This window comes from Echinops telfairi, unplaced genomic scaffold (genome assembly GCF_000313985.2).
Source record: "Echinops telfairi isolate 266 unplaced genomic scaffold, ASM31398v2 ScPeMD7_70;HRSCAF=299, whole genome shotgun sequence".
NCBI classification, from domain to species: Eukaryota; Metazoa; Chordata; class Mammalia; order Afrosoricida; family Tenrecidae; genus Echinops; species Echinops telfairi.
Window position 1 is genome coordinate 64,780,977 of NW_022103968.1, and position 8,589 is coordinate 64,789,565.

Below are 8,589 nucleotides of genomic sequence, written 5' to 3' on the forward strand. Positions count from 1 at the left end.
TGTCAACTTCTTCCCCGATTCTTTCCTAAAAGAACATTTTTCCAAATCACGCATTAACTGCTTTTGGCTACCAAAAAATCAAAAACAAATATATATTTTTACATTACTCCTAAGACAAAGCGAAAAGCAGCCTAACTCATTCAAAAGCTGGCATAAGCAAACCACGTCGAAGGCTGGATGACAAGGTCAGGATACCTAAACAGACCTGGTGAGTGGCTGAACACAATCACATGATAAGGCACAATTATTTAAGAAGATACTTGGCATTTTTCATTGATCTCATGTATAATAGAAAGCTAAATCAAACTCTGAAGCAGGAAAGCGCATGGTGGAATACTAACTAAACAATATGTCCATCACCAGCAGAACGGGGAATAGGGAGGAAAGGTACAGAGAAGCGGAAAACCCAGGTATGAGATGATGAGGTCGTAGATGAAGATGGTAGTATATACAGAAACTAATAAAGAAAAATAAAACAAACCTATACGATACAGTATCTAATAGACATTAACATTTAACTGTATAAGCAACACGCACAACAGAAACAAAAACACCAGAGACTTAAAACAAAAACTAAGGAATAAGGTAGAAAAATGAAATGGAGCCCAATGACTCAAGATCTAGTCTAAACTCTGCCACGAACAGGTCATGTGCACAAAAAGCTCCTCTCCCTTCCTTGGGGAAAAGTTTACACCAAATAATTAGGTAGATGAGTTTTAGGGTTCCTTTTGTCTTTTTCGTACTGTCTTATCTCTGATGTACCCTTGTTGTTAGGTGCCAATATGTCAGTTTCAACTCATAGCAAACCTCCATACTCATAGTGAACCTATATACCACAAAATTAAACACTGCCTGGTTCTGCACCACCCCCACAATTATTGATATGCTTGAGCCAACTGCCTCTGTGTGTATCCATCTTGTTGGGGGTCTTCCTCTTTTAGCTGACCTGTTACTTCACCAATCATGACAGACTTCTTCAGGGTCTGGTCTCTCCTGGTAACATGTCTAAAGTACTTGAGATGAAGTCTGGCCAACTTTGCTTTTAAGGCACTGTACTGGATATACTTATTATAACAGAGATTTATTTGTCCTTCTGGCAGTCTATGATATATTCAGTATTCTTTACAAACACCATAATTCAAAGGCATCAATTCTTCTTTACCCATTTTTATTTATTATCTAACTTTCACATATACATGGGATTACTGGAAATACCATAGATTGGGCCAGTCATGCATCATTTGAGGAGGAAGGTGTGCCAGACCCAAGCTAGCACGTGCCATTAAATATGTTTCACTTGAGAGACTAAAAGCACATTACATCAAGATTTATTGGTGGTGTTAAGCAGTGTTCTCTAGAGAAACAAAACCAGAACATTTATGATTTTATATATATATATATATATATGAATAGGTTTATACATCAAGAAGGGATATAACAGCTAATTAATCCACACAGCAGTACAGAGGGTTCAGTTCAACTCACTTCTGTGGAACAGTGAATATACTGGAAGTCCTTCAACTCACATGGGCTCCGGAAACAGACAGCAGAGTCAAGCAGAGTCTCGGCCCACAGGCAACAGGCAGCAGGGTGGGTCACCAACAGGAGCTTAGAGAAGCAGGTCCTGATGGGATATGGAACTGAAGCCATGCAAGGCAACAGAATCCACCAGCCTCAAGCTCAAGTTCAAGTTCAAGCAGCAGCAGGGTAAAGCAGGCCTCAAGCCCTTGCTACACAATCCACGGGCTGGCTTAGCCAACAGGTGGTTTAGCTCACAGGTTGAGGCAGAGAACTAGCTAAAGCAGCAGCAAGCAAACTCCAGCACGCTTTGATCACCAGAGAGCAAGAGAGAGGTGGGCGGGCCTTGCAGAGCCATTTATCTCTTTGTCCTCCAATCAAACTGCAACCTGATGAATCCCACATATTCATAAGGGCCAACCAAGTTGGCACAATAAACCTACCTAATAACATTGGTTTTGAGAATTTTGAATGCTGTGGCTCGAGGGAATTTCAAACTTTGGATATTTTGAGTTTTACTAACTTTATATTTATGTTCTGATGTCCTTCAAAATGACTAACTCGATTTTCACCACTGGTTTTTAATTTCAGTTTCTGAAGTACACATCAAAAGATCAATCTAATTATCCTCACTAGGGTATTTTCAAAGATGCCAAATAAATACAAATCAGCGAACAGACTACTACAATTTATCCCTACCTTTGTAGTAAAGAAATAGTGCCACTGATTTAGTGCATTAGTCTTTGTTGAGAGACCATTTAAACTGGTTTAAGGAGATTATCTTTCTCATTGAGTATGGAAAACTCAATAGGCTAATTAGCAGCAGTTATGCAGTAATGAAGATTAATATCTACATTTACAACATGGGTTAAATTAAACAAAATCAGCGCTTTTTTTCTTCCTGACCACCCACCCTTCCCAACAAAAAAAAGCAATGCCTCTAGTAAATAGCTTTGAAATTATTTTTAAAAAGATGAAGACATATTTCTAACCAAGAAATATCAAAGAAGGAATTGAAAGATAATTTTGTTATAGCCCCCAAAAATTATCAACCCAACAAGAAACTAAAACAGATATTTAAAAATCTTTAAAACTGTATCATTGCTCTTTCCATATCTAATGTTAAGATTAAACTCAAAATATTGCTTATCTACAGTACTTGCAACTTAACAATTTAATTATGCAAATTAAACTACAATGACATACTGTTTCGCACCTATTACATTGGCAAAAATCCCCAAATTTGAAAACATGTTGTTGGCAATGCTGCAGAAATTGCATAGCTGAGGAATACTCAATTTTGCAGGACCTAAAAAACATTTAATTAAGTACTTTTATGTTACAGATAAAGGAACTGAAACCAGGTATGGTATGATTGATTGATCAACTGATCAATCGATGGATACAAGCAATGGGTAAACTCTAACTTCTGGCAAAGCACTGTCCATTCTGTGTCATCCTGATTACCACTGGCAAGGCTGAGTCCTCTGCTGCAGTTACTGTCTCCATGCTCATGCATCTCACTGAGACTCCTTCCCTCCCCTGCAGTAAACAAGGCAGCCCCTGCAGTGTTTGATCCCTCTGGGTGGCATGTCCAAAACAGCTGAGCACTTAACATCTGTGCCACCAGAGCGCCTTGAAATAAGGCTTAGTTAATATCCCAATACTCTGATGATTAGATCATCCTGATCAACTCACTAAAATATTAGATTTCCAGGCTTCATCCTTATCCTGCCTTAAGATATCTGCCAGTACCTTTATGTATAAATTATCCTTACTTTTTTACCTTTGCCAAATGTGTACATTTAAAGAAGCACTGCTTTACTTTTCCAGTCCTAGCATTGCCTAAATAAACCTGTTATACTTTTAAAAATTGTGACTCCACACTGTTGGTGAGAGCTACCTACATCTGTTAGCTCTGAGGCCAAAAGTGCACTTCCAAGATCTACTTAAATCTGGCTACCACCACTCCAGGACATAAATTTACCAGTATCTGCCATAGGTAGTATATGCAGAGAATGGTTCAGTACTCTCTGTAACCTGGAAAGAAGGTTGTTCTATGGGAAAGACACTGCAAAGCAAGCACTCGTCAAGGTGCCTTGATCAGCTCAGTGGCAACTACATAAGAATCACAGAATTGGATTTAATGGGCCATTAGAGCCAAAAGCTAACAAGTGCCTGAATTTTAAAGTTAATGCCCCTTTATTCTATTTCCATGCTCACCAGGCAAATTTATTATAATCTGGATACCCGCAAAAGACAACATACTACAGATTAAACTCACTGCTATCAAGTCAATTTCAACCCATAGAGACCTGATAGAACAGAGTAGAACTACCCCCTGTGGATTTCAGAAGCTGTAAATCTGCAGAGAACTTTCACCTTTCCTCTGTGGAGTGGCTAATGGGTTTGAACTGTTGACCTTTCAGTTAACCAGCACCTGGGTTGACTAGAAAATGGAAGTATCTGTTTCTCATGGTAAAGTGGTAAACTGCCAATCCACTTTGTAATTGTAATCTCCAGTAGCTCCTCCAGTAGGCTTCTCTGGAGAATACCAATTCCACAGCACTAACAAGATGGAATTTGAGGATTTTCAAGGTTGAAAAGTTAAGACCTTAGACATTCTATCCTTTTGCCTTACCATTTCATGTGCACTTCCATTCTAGAATAGATGCCAGTGATAATTTCCCACAGGTTCATTTGGACACAAGTGTTTCACTTTCATATATTATTAGAAAACAGTATTACACAACATTCCGCCATCCCATTTAATCTTGAAACAGCAAGGGGGAAAAAGGCTACTGAAATTCTGAACAAATTACAGTGGTAAAAGTTACAGTTGCCAAATTCCATACTCTACAGTATGCCCAACTAAGGTATAAGAGATAATTACACCTCAGTATTCATGACACAGATGTGTGCATTTTTTCTTAATTTTACTGAAAAGCTACAACCTAGATCACATTATCAAAACACACCAGGCAGTAATGTAAACGTAACAGGTACACCTAGTTTACTGATGTTTGTAATGCTTCATTACAAAGGGTGTTACATGCAATACTAACACTGAAAACCACACCCCTTGCCATTAAATCTACTGCAAGTCATAGCAATCCTAAGTAGAACTATAGGGTTTCCACAGCTGTACTTTGCTACGTCTTTCCCTCACAGAGCACAGTAAGTTTAACCTGCCAGCCTTTTGGTTAGTAGCTGAGAATTTAACCCATGTGCCATCGGGGCTGATACCCCCCCAAATATGTGTTGACCATAAAAACAGTAACTGCCATTAACCTAGATGAGTTGTTGCCGAGTGCTATCTGGTGGGATCCAACTCACAGAGACTCACATGACCATGTAGGACTGCCCAACAAGGTTTTCTTAGCTGAAACCTTTCTAGAACTCCCTTTGAACTGCCAATCTATCAGCAGCTGAGTGCTTAATCATTGAGTCACCAGGGCACCTATTAAATTTACATAAATGGTCTGTAATGTTACTGAAAATTTTGAATTTGGTGGAGGGAGGGTGGGGTATAAAGGGGGAACCGATTACAAGGATCTACATATAACCTCCTCCCTGGGGGACGGACAAGAGAAAAGTGGGTGAAGGGAGACGTTGGACAGTGTAAGATATGACAAAATAATAACATAAATTATCAAGGGTTCATGAGGGAGGGTGGAGCAGAGAGAAAGGGGGAAAATGAGGAGCTGATGCCAGGTGCTTACGTGGAGAGCAAATGCTTTGAGTATGATGGGGGCAATGAATGTACAAATGTGCTTTATACAACTGATGTATGAATGGACTGTGATAAGGGTTGTATGAGTCCCCATAAAATGATTTTTTTTTTAATTGAATTTGACTGATTCCTGGGAGATCATCTCTATTTTGCTGCTGTTGGTGCTGTCAAGAAGAGTCCGACTCATAGTAACCCCAAGTACAACAGAAAGTAACACTCCTCGTGTGGGGGACCAGCCTCCACAACTGAATGGGTTCAAGGGGTGGTTGTGTAATTGAAGGGTAAATTAAGGTACTGAGGAAGGTTAAGTGTGAAAGGTAAGAGGAGGAAGTCGAGGGTCACCACTGCATACTGTGAAAACATAATGGAAGGCCAAAGGAGAGAGTGCCATTTGGGGGAAAAAAAGTATTAAAAATCACCATAAAGCTAGACGCAACTCCTGCTCCCAACACATTAGGCAAGCCCAAGTGGTAAGATGGTGAGGAGTAAGCCCTGTTCCCAGATCTACCTTGTGAACCATCAGAAATATGAAAGAGGCCTTGTCCAATCCCAGGGTGAGTGAACGGCTCCAAGGAAGAAGTGTAAGTTAATATGACTCCTGAAATCACTGAGTAATGTGAGGGGGCTTCAAAAAGCTTATGGAAAAAAATGGAACTGAAAGATAACAGAAATTCCCCACAAACATTTTGGAAGCTTCTGCATTCTATTCTATTCTATCCATTCTATTCTGCACTAGCTCAAACCGCCAGCTGCTCCTCGGGAGAAATATGGGCATTTCTAATCCTTTAAAGAGTTACAGTCTTGCAAACTCCCAAGAGCAGTCCCACCCTATCCTATCAGGCTCTGAGTAAGCATCTACTCCACGGCAGTGTGGGGTTTCAGAGTCTGGGTTTTTAAATGGATTTTTCACAAGGGTATGTCTTAGCTATTCTGAAGCTAGTTTCTAAAATTATAGTGTCTACACTAGATTTGAACAAATAAGTAAATATATGACAGAGATGTAGTATTTTTCACTGTTAGAGCAAACCAAAACTTAAACAAAACCCACTGTCATTCAATCCATTTTGACTCACAGTGACCCTATATCGTGTTTCTGAAACATTAGGTCTTTTGTCAGAGAAAGGACCTACAAATGATGGGTGAAAACTAGAATGAATCCCTTCTTACTGGACTGAATTGGAAGACATCAAGATAACTTATGGTTTCTAATATATGTACAGATAAACCAATAAAAGTAAATAGATAGCTGTGTTATGTGAATATGAGTATGAGCATACTTAGTACTCAAATTTTGGTTTGTAAACATCAATAAAGGTGTTTGGACTAAGCTGAAGCAGGTCAGGGCCCTGCACGGTATTCCTGGAACATCCCAAAGGTCAGCAGCAGACGGCACCAGATAAGATAATCGCCAGATAATATAGCCAGTGAAACCAAAGGCTCTGGGTTCAAAGAAAGCCGCAAGGAGTTGACAATCAATTCTCAGTTTCCAGACCCCATATGCTAATTGCCATAATTGCCATACATTCTTCACCACCTTTTTAAAAAAAACGCCCCCAGCTGCTGAGCATGACCTCCCTGAGTTGTTGGCCTAGGTCACGGAACCTCAGAACCTCCTTTCACTCTCTTCCCTTTCACAAGCCACTAGCGGCTTCCAGGCCACTCCCCTCCGCCTAGGGCGACTCTGAAGGCCCAACTGGGGAGGCTTACACCCGCATTTGTTGGCTTTTCACCCAGCTGGGGAAATCACGCCAGTCCCCTTCCATACACCTAGATTCAGGGGTTCTCCCCTACAAACAGTGGGGGCATCTCCAGCCTAAACCCCGAGGCCCGACAAGTGACTGGGGGAAACGCCTGCCCACCACTGATGGGGCTCCACCCTACTGTGGGAACATCCACCCGACCACCAAGGCAATCTCTCTGTCTATGGTAATTCCCCCTGCCAGCTACAGAGATCTACACTAAGAAGGGTATACCCACACGACCTTCTTGGCACTCCAGTTGCAGAGGGAAACACTGCAGGCCACCCGAGGTGCTCCAAGCAACCATGAGGCCTACTTAGAGATCAGCCAGTGAAGCGACGCCCTTGTGGGCCCACAACCTGACCAGCGTCGCATGGGAGGAATATCCAACTCATATTCCAAATAACGGAATACTGGACGGCTATAGTACGAGTGAAACCACAGGAAGATATAGCGATAGCCTGACCCCTCAGTACAGCTACCGGCAGGTAGCTCATAGAAGGACTCAGACGAGTCCCCCAAGAGAAATCCCAGTGCTCTTTGACTCAGGAAGATGGCTCCAGGATCCTCTAAAACAACACGTAAACAGCAACTAGTTCTAACAGCCTCAACAAAAAAGCAGGCGAAACAGAAGAAAATGCCGGAAGTAGTCATGAACCTAACGATGTGCATAGAAGAAGCAGATATTGACCTGCCACAATAAGAAATTTTCAGAATGCTGCTAGGAGTCATAAAGGATATGAGGGAAGCAACGCAGAAGAAAAATGAAATGATAGAGGAGATAAAGGCAATGCACCAAAGGGAAATACTAGAGTTAAGGGATGAAATAACTAAATCCAGGGGCAAATTGACAGACTTTGCCAACAGACTTGAGGAGGCAGAGAATCGCACCAGTGACCTAAAGGATAACCAAGCAGACCTCATCAAATGGGAAAACCAGTCAAATAAGACAATCAGAGAAGCTGAAGAACACTTGAGAGCCATGTCTGATGCTATGAAGAGGAACAATATTAGAATAATTGGACTACCAGAACAAGACACAACAAAGAAGTCAACAGTGAAAATAGTGAGCGAATTCTTAGAGGAAAACTTCCCCAGCTTAATAAATGAAAATCAAGCAATTGGGAGGCTGAAAGAACACCAGCCCGACTGAATCCCAATAAGTCACCAAGACACATAATAGTCAAATTATCCAACTATGAGGAAAAGGAGAAGGGAAAAGCAAACAGTCACATATAAAGGTACCCTAATAAGAGTATGTTCAGAGACCTATCAGCAGAAATGATAAAGAAGAGGAGAGAATGGAGTAACATATTCCAAAAATTGTAGGAAAACAGCGCAAACCCAAGAATACTTTACGCAGCCAAATTATCTATTATGGTAGATGAAGAAGTTAAGTCTTCCCAGACAAGGACAACCTCAAAGAATACATAAAAGAAACCCAGCCCTACAAAAGATCCTTGCCAATCCAGTATGGGCAGAAGATCAACGCTCACCAAGGGCAAATAAGAGACCGGCACATAGAACAACTCCACCCATAGGGAGACAAGGAGAAAACAGCCCCCAGGATAGCATTGCTCAATAGTGGAAAGAAGGCAA

General features: G+C 41.1%; 1 protein-coding gene across 3 annotated transcripts in view; it reads right to left on the reverse strand.

Moving 5' to 3' along the window:
- MICU1 (mitochondrial calcium uptake 1) overlaps positions 1-8,589 on the reverse strand; it is a 246,523-nt gene that overhangs the window by 217,136 nt on the left and 20,798 nt on the right. The gene's annotated exons all lie outside the window — the stretch shown is intronic.